Source organism: Crocodylus siamensis, chromosome 1 (assembly GCF_052110815.1).
Source record: "Crocodylus siamensis isolate JL-2025a chromosome 1, ASM5211081v1, whole genome shotgun sequence".
Taxonomy (NCBI): domain Eukaryota; kingdom Metazoa; phylum Chordata; order Crocodylia; family Crocodylidae; genus Crocodylus; species Crocodylus siamensis.
The window spans coordinates 285425600-285438377 of record NC_143395.1 but is presented as its reverse complement, the minus strand read 5'-3'; the positions used below and the strand labels follow the sequence as shown (position 1 = coordinate 285438377).

The 12778-nt window shown below is 45.0% G+C and overlaps 1 protein-coding gene across 5 annotated transcripts in view; it reads right to left on the bottom strand.

The window, feature by feature from the left end:
- NLGN4X (neuroligin 4 X-linked) overlaps positions 1-12778 on the bottom strand; it is a 284323-nt gene that overhangs the window by 130799 nt on the left and 140746 nt on the right. The window lies entirely within an intron of this gene.

Here is a 12778-nt window from a genome sequence, read left to right as displayed (position 1 = left end):
AAGGGACCACAAGGAAGGAGATTCACAGAGCTAGCAAGAGCTGGGCCAACAGTGCAGGAGCAGTTGCCCCAGAAGCGCCTAAGGGAGTGGGACCTGCAAGTAGCAGTTGGACCCTCAGGAGCGTGGTGTGCGTCCAGCAGGAGAGGCTCCCTGCTGGGCTCCAGGATCCCCTATGAGAGGCCATGGCCATCAGGAGAAGCTCCCTAGCTCCAGCAAGGATCTGAGCAGTGACCTGAGAGGTTCTCAGCTCTGCCTCCAGCTCCTCCAATCAGAGGCCAGGCAGCTTGACATGAGGCCGGGGCTCCTGGAAGGTCAAGACTCCTAGCAGCTTGGAGTACCACCAACACTAGTGGTTGTGTAGTGGAGTTTCTGCCTACCATAGGGGACCTCTGAGTTCAAGTGCCAGGTTAGATGACTTTGGGTAAATGAGCTAACAAGGAGAAACTCCTCTTGCAGTGGAAAGGGGCCACTGTGTTTTCTCCTCCTTCAGGTACCTAGGCCCTATATTCCTCGTAATTTGACTTTTTGTGCCTTTTATATTTTCAGTAATACCAAGCAGTATTGTTTGTTCGGCTGTTTGTGTTTTACATTTTGGTTAACCCTGTCTTATGTCAACTGGATGAATATGTCTATGATTGTAAGTGTCTAACCTTTGTTGAAACCTGCCCCCTATACCCCCTGGTTTATATTAGTTATGTTCCCAGTACTGTATTAAAAGGTATATGGTTAAGTCTCCATTGGTGGTCTGGCTCTGCTCTATAGGGGGAGGAGAGTCCCTACACCTCCCACAGCGCTTGTGCATCTGTTTTGATCCCTTCAATTGGAGAGGGGGTACTTCTTGGAGTACTGCCCGGGTTACACTACAACTACTCTTCTATGGAAGAAAATATTAAACTTTAACCGGGGCAAAAAAAAAACATGACAATGAAATGAGAGAAGATTTAGAATTAAGCAGAAATAGATTACTATGGGAACAGGAGGAAAATTACACCTACAAGAAATATTCATTAATACTATAGATACAAAGAACTCTCCAGGGTTGAAGCAGCAGTCATTATTCTTAATGCATTATTCTTAATTAATAAAGCAGTCAGTATTTTTAATGCAGTGCTGGCATTGCATCTTGAATGTAGTCATTTCATGATTTTGTTTTTCATCTTCATGTATCCAGCAAATCTAACAGTGATCCAATGACCTTCAAAATCAAGTAGTTCACACTTGTTGGATATTAGAAATTTGTGGCTATCGCTTCTCTGTCCTGATCCTTTCCCCTTCTCTGTCAATCAAACGTTAAGCTTATTTCTTAATATGCTTCAATCTAGCCTTAACTTTATTTCTTAAAGTTACTATAAAATAAATTAGATAATAAGGAGCATTCGATGGAAAATATGAAATTATGATAGGGCAATAAAGGGTAAAAGATTGAATGAACACATGATTATTCATATCCTTTATATAAGGAGACACAGGTCTTTCTGGACATCATTCGGAAGTTCCATATAACAGCAAAGTTATAGCTTCCAAAAGATTTCTTTCCTTAATATTTGGCGTATTATTCTGAGACTGTGATATTCTAATATAACAACCTATTGAAAGAGCCAAAGTTAGGATCTGAATGAGGGAGCTTTAGCATCATAGCACTGATCTTTTCCTTTTGCCATATGATCTAAATGATGGAGGTTCTTAACTTACTTCAGGACTTGGTGACTAGAGCTGGATCCAGATGTGCAGGCACGTGAAGTTTGTGACACTTTAAATCTCTTTGTGGAACTACAAACTGCATGCCCAGCATGATTAAATGTGGCCCATGCTGCAAATTTGCCATGCAGGGGCAAAATTTGCTACCAGGAAATCCCAATAGCAAAAAAAATGCTGTGAAAAAAAGTGCAGCACATGCCACAGGAGTGTGCACCTGCAGACATGGAGGCTTGCTCCATGGCTGCCCGCCAGAGCATCTCCTCTCCTCTAGTTCTGCCCCAACTCCTCTAGAAGCCAGGAGGAGCGGCAAAATGGCAGTTTCCCTGAAGTGGGGTATTTTGCCCTACACCAAACTCCACGTGCACAGGCATGAGCAGTAGCACAAACTAGCGGCACAGATTTGCGATGCTACTCTTTTTGCTGCTGCAAGTGCATTCTCCTACAGGTGGGCATATGCCCTGAGGGTGCACATAAAAGTTCAAATCAACCAGTTGAAGTTTAACCATTTTTCAAATGTTCTTACTCTGTATGTAAGTGCAAAGGGCTGCATGTTCTGCAGACAGCCTGTAACGCTAAAAGCACCCAGCCATGGGTAACCAAAGAACACATCTCAGTTTTCTTTACAGACTATTTTGCCTGCCTAGATAGAGATAACAGAGGCCCAAGGTACAGGTGAGGAACAACTGGCTGGTTCCCAAGGGTGCCTGCCCCTCCACCCCCAGCAAAACACCCCTTCTCTCCCTCAGCAGTCAGGTTGTCAGACAGGAGACCAAGAGCTGGTCTGCTGTCTCTCAAGCTTGCCAGTTTCCCCTCCTTCAGCCCACTCTTTATCCCTGCAGCACCAGCTATTAGAACCAGTACAGATCTCTGATCTTTACTCTCCAGTCTTTCAGGTAGAAAGGGGGCATCTGGGAGTCAATGGGGCAGGGGAAGGCAGATCAGTGTCCGTGCAAGGAGGTGAGGGTCAGTCCAGGGTCTCTGGTCCCTATGGGGGATGGAGGAGGGCATTGTCTGGGCAGCAGGTTGAGTCCAGAGTTTCCAGTCCTCATGGGGGCAGGATGCAAGGTAAGAGATCCCTGCAATTTGGGAATAGGAGTAGTGGACTAAGTCCATCAGATCCCACATACTCCTATCTAAAAACTGTAGTGATCTGACCCCACCAGGAGCTAAGACCTGGCCCCTGTCCCCACCCCCCCACAACAGATACAGCCAGGTGATCCAGGTGGGGGGGAAGAAACAGGGGAAGTGAAGGGGAGAACAGATGGGGGAGGAGGATTGGCGGGGACAGGAACAGGGGGTTGAGGAATGGGGGGGGCTGAGGACAGGGGTAGGTGGTGAGTTTGGTAGTTTCTAGGAACAATGGGTTATGGGGGAGCCTAGAATGGAGGTGGCTAGGGAAATCTGATGTCTTTGGGAACAGAAAGTGGGGGGGAAGTGAAAGGCCAGGCCGTGTTCATGTGGGAAGTGGTGTCAGGTCTCCCAGACCCTTCCCTCTCTTGCCCCCAAACTGTAGCATCCTGCTTCTGCATGGACATGGCCCAGTAATCCAATTAGAGTCTGAGGAGTGGGATTGAGAGGACTGGGAATGGGGCTGGGGGCAGGACTGAGAACAGGGTGCCAGGATCTCCACAGTTTTGGGGCAGGGTTAATCTTCCATACTGCCCCTTCCTGTCCCCATACTGTGGGATTCTGCCTCACTAAGACCTGACACCACCCCTGGCTCCCACATGGACACAGCCTGGTGTCCAAATAGGGTCTGTGTAAGGAGGGGAGAGTGGGGAATCAAGCTTCAGAAATGTGGGGCAGATGAGGGAAGTGGATGGGGCCAAAAATGTAAAGAGAAGAAGTAATTAGGTAGGACCAGAAATGTGTGTGTGGGGTGGAGTTCATTTGGTGGAACTGGGTTGGGCTGTCTGTGAAGGGGAGGATGAATTAGGGGTCTATAGGTGTAGGCCAAGTTGCAGGGATGGAATTAGGGGTTTCTAAGATGCCAGAGGCTGACCATGTCTGGGCAGAGGCTTAGGGGCCTTGGAAACAGTGCAGTGGGGTGGCAAGATCCAGTGCCGGCAGGTGACTTTCACCCACCAGCACCAATTGGGAGTTCATAGTTTCATAACTTCTGGGCTCTGGCAAGTGGCTAACCTTTCCCAGCCTGACCTGGGGAGGGCTTTCCGTCACTCAGGTGGCAGCAACAGAGTGCAGCCTGAGTCACAGAGTGTCTCCCTGTAGAGGAGAGGGTTGGAGGTAGCAGCAGGGCATTCTGGGATGCCGGAGGGCAATTTTTTTTTTGAATTTACACAGAGCTTTGAATTTATTTGAATTCACAGCTAAGTTCACCTTGCACTACCTTTCTAAGCCTGCCAGGCTTGGGTCAGGCCCCTCTCCCATCCAATCCAGGAGCTACTTCATTGAACCACACTTGCACTTTTCCTCTTTTTCCTCCTGACTTCTCCTGGTTTCCTAGGGGAACAGCCTCTGAAGAAGAGCTAGCAAAGAGCCTGCATAATGGTTGAGCTGCAGTGTGGTGACTGGACTTCGGTGCTAGGAAGTCAGAAAGATTCAAGTTCTAATCACCCTGGCTAAGTGTGACAAAAAACCCAGGATCTATATTTTCCCGAGTGAGTACCCAAGCCACTCAGCTACATGGAGGGAGAGGATAGGTCTCAATTTTATTTTATTGCTAGTCTGGACAATTACATAGTTGTCCAATATTCAGGGCTTCATATCCAAGAATAGAATTTCTCTGGGCTTCTAAGTTTAGATCATGAAGAAAGAATGCAATATCCAATCTCTGGGGAGGAATGAAATCACTTAAATATGCCCATATCTCTATAATTCTCTAAAAATTTATTTGGCCAAAGTCACTGTTTGATGGCCCACTGTTTGATTAGAGTACTTGCCAAGATAGAGCTGGAACCACGTTCTGGTTTCCCCCTACCCACCCCCCTTTACCCAGAGTGGAGGTGTGTCTTCCACTTCTCAGAAAAGCTGCCTTACCACTAGGCCACAGATTAGACATAGGCTGGAGCACTCTTCCTTTGGGAGAGATGAGGAAGATATGTAGAGCAAGGAAGACAGGAAGATAGACAGGGTGTGTGGCTCATTGAGAAAGAGGAGTATTACTCTCAATACAATAAAATGGAACTCTGGGTTCTGGCTCCTATCCCGCTGGCTTTTCTGAAGCTTGCATTTCTTATTCATTGAATAAACAGCAGAAGGATAGTTTCTGCTCCTTTGGGCTAGTTACAGCTTCAGATCATTACCTAGAAATTTAGATGCTCTTATTCCACAAGTGGATACAGAATCTAAAATACGTATGAGTACCAAAAATTACACTTCCTTGGCTTTGAGAGTGCCACTTAAGTACCTAAAGGTAGGTTAGGATACAGCCTTAATTCCTTTAACTAATAAGTAGCAACACATTGTTTTCTTCTAAGAGGCCAGCATCTAGAGAAGTGGGCAGAGCACAAGATGTGTCAGTGTGTTATACACGTGTTGTGATGGAATAAGGTCATCCTGAGTCTTTGCGGTCTTCCTGAGTTTAGCTCTATATGACTGTAATTTTATTTTGTAATAATACTCCTTTCCCCAGATCATTAAATTTGAACCAAAGACTTTTAGTATTAAAGTCCTTACTTAATGCTTGAAAAGAAACCACATAAACCAGTAGGAATAGAAGACTGTTGCCCTATGTCGGGCCAGGTTCTAAAGTGAATGGCAATATTGACTTTTGCCACTATGATATATTAGTTTTGGCTAATCACAGGTCTTAATATTTGACTTGAAATTTCAAAGAGGACTGCATAGAAATAGGAGTTTGCAGGAAACCATGTATTGATTACATCTATAAATGCATATAAAATGCTGATTTGCAGGTACATGATTACTTCCATCCAGTCATTTTCTAATCACTTTGAATTAAGAAAGATGAACTGAGCTCATGAGAACGAAGAGGTCAAGCTATCTCTCCTTGGTTCTTAATGAATACTATGCATGTTGATTAATGGTGTTTTGCTACCTGATTTCTGTGCCTTAATGCAGCAGGAAACAAGAACTCACTGTTGAATTTGCATTCAGCTGCAAAAGAGAACTCAATGTTTCCTTGTCTTAATGAATTAAATTTACAGCATGAAACACCTATCTCACATTTATGGAAATTAACCACAATTGGCAGAAAAGAGAGATCCTTGACCTATCTTAATTGTTCAGAAAGTCACTTACTAGTGAATCGGCAGAGACATATATAACTGTCACAGGACCTATGTTGGACATTTATCTGTCAGTCTCATGAGTACTGAAATTAAATCACAAAATCAAAATAATACTAACAAGATTGAATAGCATTCTTTGAACTGTTCCCTGACTTCTTTACCCATGACTTATACAACAAAATATCATGCTTAAAAATACAGAAAAACAAATCAACTTTGGCAAAACTCTTGGGGTATTTTATTTCAGTTTTTTCCTGAAATCCATGAAGCTTTTTCAGAGCTTAGTTTCTTTAGCCCTTTTGATAAAGACAAAACGATGTGGTGAATTGAACCTACCCTCTGACCTTCACTTCTCTCCTCTACTTGGACACACAGATTTTCATTCTGAATAAACAAGAAAGCAGTTTCTACCATAAGCCTCTCGCTTGAGGCAAAATTGAAAAAAAAAGTACCAGGTGAAAGGTGATTTTTTTTGCCCTTTTGGAAACTGCCAAAAGGCAAATTTCATCAGTTTCACTTTTTACATGACATTTGCCATGCTCACTCTGTGCTTTTAAAATCCCACACTTGGCCTTTTTAACAATACAAGAAAATGCCAAGAGAAAATTTAAGGCTCCCTGTTTTATCTTTCAGCTATCACGGTGGAGTGATTTCTCATGTTCCACTAACAAAATAGAAAATGCAGAATGAAAAATATGCCATCACTATCTGAACTGTTGTCTGTCCAAAGAAACAGTAAAAGCCCTGATAATAGAGATGTTTTAATGAACTCTTGTATAGTTACACATATCTATAGAGATAGAACATTAAAACTTAGCATGGTACCATCAAGAGCCAAGTTTTGTTTGTGTATCCCTTTTGCAAAACTAATTTCTCATTATTTTGGGGATATTTGCCATTATTCATGCAATTATGCAATTCATGCAATTATGGCTGGGCTTGAGGGAACCAGAGATGCTTTCTTGAGGTTTGTTAATACGTAAGCTCTGTGAATAATTTAAATCAAAATAATTTGTTGTCTTCTTCACTTTGTCTCCAATAACAGTCTTCATGGTGATCAGACTACATTGGCCTTCCTTATGCCACTGACATTATTGTGTTTCATTTTAGCAACTCATTTCACATCTGCATGGTTTCCTTCTCTCTTTTTCTTATTAATTTCTGTCACAAAAACAGTAGTTCCAGTAACAACCCTTAATTTCTGAATCAGACTTTTGACTTTGAAAATAGCTCCCAAACCCATTAATCCCAGCAATTCAGTGTAAAACAGAACATTAATGTAATTGATGATCCTTCCTCTCTGGCCGGTAGCTCAAATATTTCTTCAACCAGAAGCAATATTATCTGGCAACCTCTAATCCAATTCTCTACCTTTTCTTTCAGTCTTTAACATCCCACAACTTACCACTCTCCTCCACTGTACTCAGAACTCTAAAATGTTGGTGTGTATCTTCTATTTTGATGTGTATCCTTTTCACCCTATTTTTATTTCTTTCATTATTCTCTTCTCATTCTCATTCTGCATTTCTTTAGGCATCAGAATATTATGAGACCCTCTGACATCAAAATAAACTTCACTCTTTAATTGGTGCATTAAGGTTGCTAACTTTGTCCTGTTTTTTGTGTGTGTGTTTCTTTCACATATACTTTATTTCAGTTGTTTTCCCATTCTTTAACTTTGCTAAATCCACTACTTAAAAATCTGTTTTTTTGGAAAACCTCCAAGAAAAATGGTGTTTCTCTTGGAATAACTGTTCCCCTTATTTTGAGGTAAAGAAAATAACAATAAGAAAAAAAGACAAAAGGACCTCATAGTAATAGATTTCACAAGCGAAGCTGGAAAGAAGCTGCCTATACAATTTGGCATTTTGAAATATATACATATATATTTGGAGCAAGTGAACAGGGATAACAAGGCAGTCTGCAAGCAGTGTGGCACCACCCTCTTTGAAGGGGAACCTTTAATATAAGCTTTTTAATTTTAATTAAGAGCACTTAACATGGATATTTAGCATAAGTATCTAAAACTCATCACTTAGATCAATCCTTATGACCTTTGTCTGACTAAGTGGGAAGAATGAGTGAGAAGTTCACTGGGGAGTTTGCCTGGTTTCTTTCTCTCACCTTCATTCACTGTAAGCTTAGTGACAGGAAGAAGGTTAGCAAGTAAAGGGAACCTTTCAGGACCATGGGCCAGCGAACAGGCAATCTTACAGGTGAGCTTCCTAGTGAAGGTCCGCTTCAAGAGAGGGGTAGGAAGAGGTAGGCAGTGGATTTAAGAGACACAGGGAGATGACTGGAGGATTCTGTAGTGCCACAGCCACTGCAGCTTCCAGCTCTTCCGCTGCTTGTACTTGTGAGATATTTGTTGAGGCAGGACTGCTTGCAGGTGTTGGTTTGGTGTAAGTTGGGACTGCAACTTGCAGGTTCCTTCCAATGATAGCCAGGTTAAAGAGTGCCTACAATGTGGTGCATCTTGGTGGTATTCCCCAGGAAGCAGGTAAGAAGTGACAGGAGGAAGTAGTGAGGCTCCAAAGCTTCTTCACCCGTGAAGCGTACATCAGCTCAAAGCTGAAGGAGACCTCTAGCACTGTGAAAGAAGGATTGCCACAGCCAGAGCTGAAAAAGGAAAAAGACATGAACTAATGAACTCCCAAGAAGGTGAAAGCCAGAAGGTGGAAGCTTGTGATCTCTGTCAGCAAACAGAAGTCTTTATCCTCACCTTCAGTGGTTTGGCTGGAGAACAGATATGTGGCCCTTGAAACAGTGAAGAAGCACACTCTGTCAGTAGAAGAGGACAGGACAGGCCTCCCCAAGTTGGCGTAGGGTGGGAAAGATAACCAGTAGGGCAGAAGTGCTAGACTTCAGAAAGGCTAACTTCAGTGTGCTCAGGAGATCAATTAGCGAGGCAAGGCACTGAAGAACACGAGCATTGGTGAGATGGGAGTCCAGGCAGGGTGGCTGTTCCTACAGGCACAGAAGGAGACAAACCCATTGTGCAGGAAAGGGGCCAAGAAACCCTCTTGGCTGAACATGGAAATCCAGGAAAGCCTACAAGCAAAAAAGAGGCATACAGGCTATGGAAGCAGGGAGTAGCTACCAAGGCAGAGTATATCTACTTGGTCTGTACTTGCAGGGAGGAAGTCAGAAAGGCCAAAGCAGAAATAGGACTTTGGCTGGCAACAAAAATGAAAGACAAGAAAAAGTCCTTTTTGAGGTATATAGGGACTAAAAAGAAAGCATGGGGTAGCATAGGACCCCTCCAGGACAAACTAGGGCAATTAGTGACAGATGTGGAGGGGTCAAGGCTGAGCTCTTCAATGAGTTTTTTGCCGCTATTTTCCTGAACACAGATTCCAAATCTCCCACTTAGATCACAGACAGGCATACTACAGATCTCCCACCCAAAGTCAAAAGCTTGACCAGGATTTCATCCGGGAACTGGCTGAGGCCGCATACTCCAGGACCTTGGTTTTCATGGGTGACTTCAGTTACCCGGACATCTCATGGGAGGATCACTCAGCAAAATCCAAGTGGTCACAAAGCTTCCTCTCGTGCATGGATGACCTCTACCTGATTCAAGAAGTCTATGGGCCAACAAGAGGTAAACCACCGCTTGACCTGATACTGGCCACTGGGGATGATCTAATCAGCGATCTAGTGATTGATGGGAAAGTGGGTGACAGCGACCATGAGCTGATCACCTTCACCATCTGCCCTAAAGCTTGCAAGTTAGTAAGCAACATTGAAGTCCTTGACTTCAGGAAAGCTGACTTTGACAAGCTCAGGATGCTTGTCAATGAGGCCCTAAGAAACCACGACCTCAGGAATAGGGGAGTTCAAGAAGAGTGGTTGCTCCTCAAAGGAGTGATCCTCAATGAACAAGCTAATTCTATTCCATCTCGGAGGAAAGGCAGCAAGAGGGCACAGCAGCCCCCCTGGCTCTCCGTTTTCAGATATGTGGGGAGCCAGAGGAAAAGCAAGGGCACCACTGGACCCCTGCTGAACCAGATGGGGCAACTGACAACTGACACCCAGGAAAACTGGGCACCGCTCTTCAAGAGGGATGTGGACAGCATGGAGAGGGTCCAGAGGAGGGCCACTCGCATGATCAGGGGGCAGCAGGGCATGCCCTACGAGGAGAGCCTAAGGGACCTGAACCTGTTCAGCCTCAATAAGAGAAGGCAGAGAGGCAATCTAGTGGCCTGTTACAAACTAGTCATAGGGGATCAGCAGGCATTGGAGGAGTCCCTGTTTCCCTGAGCACTACCAGGAGTAACTAGAAATAACGGTCACAAGCTGGCAGAGGGTAAATTCAGATTAGACAACACAGGCGCTACTTCACTGTTATGGCGGCTAGGATCTGGAATCAACTTCAAAGTGAAGTGGTACTAGCTCCTATCCTGGGGGGTTTTAAGACAAGGCTTGACAATCACCTTGCTGCAGCTGTTTGACCCCAGTACTCTTTTGTGCCATGGCAGGGGGTCAGACTTGATGATCTGCTCAGGTCCCTTCTGACCCTACTAATTGTGAAACTATGAAAAAGCCAACCTATTAACTGGATGCTTTGCGTCAGTCTTTCATCAGTCCCATGGGACAGGGTGGTCCAGGTGAGGGAGATCCCCTGCCCTCCATTAATACTGACCTCATGAAGGAACACCTTGAGAAGCTGGATACCTTCAAGTCAGCCAGCCCTGAAAATCTAGATCCCAGGGTACTCAAGGATCTGGCGAGCATCAAACCCCAGCCTCTGGCACGGATCTTTGAAAACTCCTGGCACTCTGATGTAGTGCCTGAAGATTGGAAGAAGGCCAACATGTCGCCGATCTTCAAGAAAGGGAGGAAAATAGATCCAGCTTACTATAGGCCCATCAGCCTGACTTCTATCCTGGGGAAGATCTTAAAAAAGTTTATTAAAGAGGCCATCCAATGGACTGGCCAATGCCAACATCCTAAGGGATAGCCAGCAAGCGTTTGTTGCAGGTAGATCTTGCTTGACCAATCTCATTTCCTTCTATGACCAGGTGACCTATCATCTGCACAAGGGAGAAGAGATTGATGTCATATATCTTGACTTCAAAAAAGCTTTCAATCTTGTATCCCATGATCACCTCTTGATGAAACTGGCCAATTGTGGTCTTGGGTCCACCACAATCTGCTGGCTGGGAAATTGGCTTCGTGGTCAGACCCAGAGGGAATTGATGGAAGTCAATCATCATGGTGTCCTGTGACCAGTGGGGTCCCCCAAGGCTCTGTCCTTGGACCCACATTGTTCAATATCTTCATTAATGATGTGGAAATGGGAATCAGAAGCAGACTGGCCAAGTTCAATGATGACACCAAACTTTGGGGCAAAGCATCCACACCAGAAGACAGATGTGTGATCCAGGCTGACCTGGACAGACTCAGCAAATGGGTGGAAGAGAACCTGATGGTGTTTAACACCGAAAAATGCAAGGTTCTCCACCTTGGGAAGAAAAACCTGCAGCATCCTTATAGGTTTGGCAGTGCTACGCTGGCTAGCATTACAGAAGAAAGAGACTTGGGGGTCATCATTAACCACAAGATGAACATAAGCCTGCAATGCAATGCTGCAGCTAGTAAAGCAACCAAAATGCTGGCTTGCATCCATAGATGCTTCTCAAGCAAATCCCGGGACGTCATTCTTCCCTTGTACTTGGCCTTGGTGGGGCCAAAGCTGGAGTACTGTGTCCAATTTTGGGCTCCACAATTCAAAAAGGATGTGGAGCAGCTTGAGAAAGTCCAGAGAAGAGCCACACGCATGATCAGAGGTCAGGAAAACAGACCGTACAATGACAGGCTGAGAACCACGGGGCTCTTTAGCCTGGAAAAGCGCAGGCTCAGTGGTGATCTGATGGCCACCTATAAATTTATCAGGAGTGACTACCAGTATCTGGGGGAACATTTGTTCACCAGAGCGCCCCAAGGGATGATGAGGTCGAACGGTCATAAACTACTGCAAGACCGTTTCAGGCTGGACATAAGGAAGAATTACTTTACTGTCCAAGCCCCCAAGGTCTGGAACAACCTGCCACCGGAGGTGGTTCAAGCACCTACACTGAACACCTTCAGGAGTAAACTAGATGCTTATCTTGCTGGGATTCTATGACCCCAGCTGACTTCCTGCCCTTTGGGCAGGGGGCTGGACTTGTTGATCTTCCGAGGTCCTTTCCAGTCCTAATGTCTATGAAATCTATGAAAACAAAAGGGAAACCAGCCCACCAACTGTAAGCACCAACTTAGTGAAGGGACACTTGGAGGGGCTGGATTTGTTTAAGTCAGCAGGCCTGGATGATCTTCATCCAAGGGTACAGAAGGAATTGGCCAGTGTCATAGCAGAGCCACTGGCATGGATGTTTGAGCACTCTCAGTGCACAGGTCAAGGCCCAGACAATGTTCCCTCTAAGGTGTATTTGTCTGTGAGCGCACCACTTGTGAAGTTCCCACTGGGTCTGAAAAAGGAGTCTGCCCCATAGGCTTAACTTACAGTTAGCTTTTCTCTGAGATGGCCTCAAACAAAGGGCCAGCACTATTCTGAAGGATGACTCCAGATTGAAACAGGAAGGCCAAGCAGCAGGAAATTCCCTGACCTGGATTTCCAAAGAGTGTACAGGCTGGTGGGGCCAACCTGGGAATACACACTGCCCCCAGGCAGCAGTTTTCCCAGCAGAGGTCAGGCTCGCACCCTCCTCCCAGGCTGGGAGAAAAGCTCCTTTCCAAGGTGTATATATGCTGAGGTCCCTCTTGCTGTACCTCAAAAATATGTTTGTGGCTCAGAGAGATTCCCCTGCATTGAAGGTGCTCCAACAAGTTGAGGGAGTGTGCTCTTGGCTGAGCTGCACTGACCA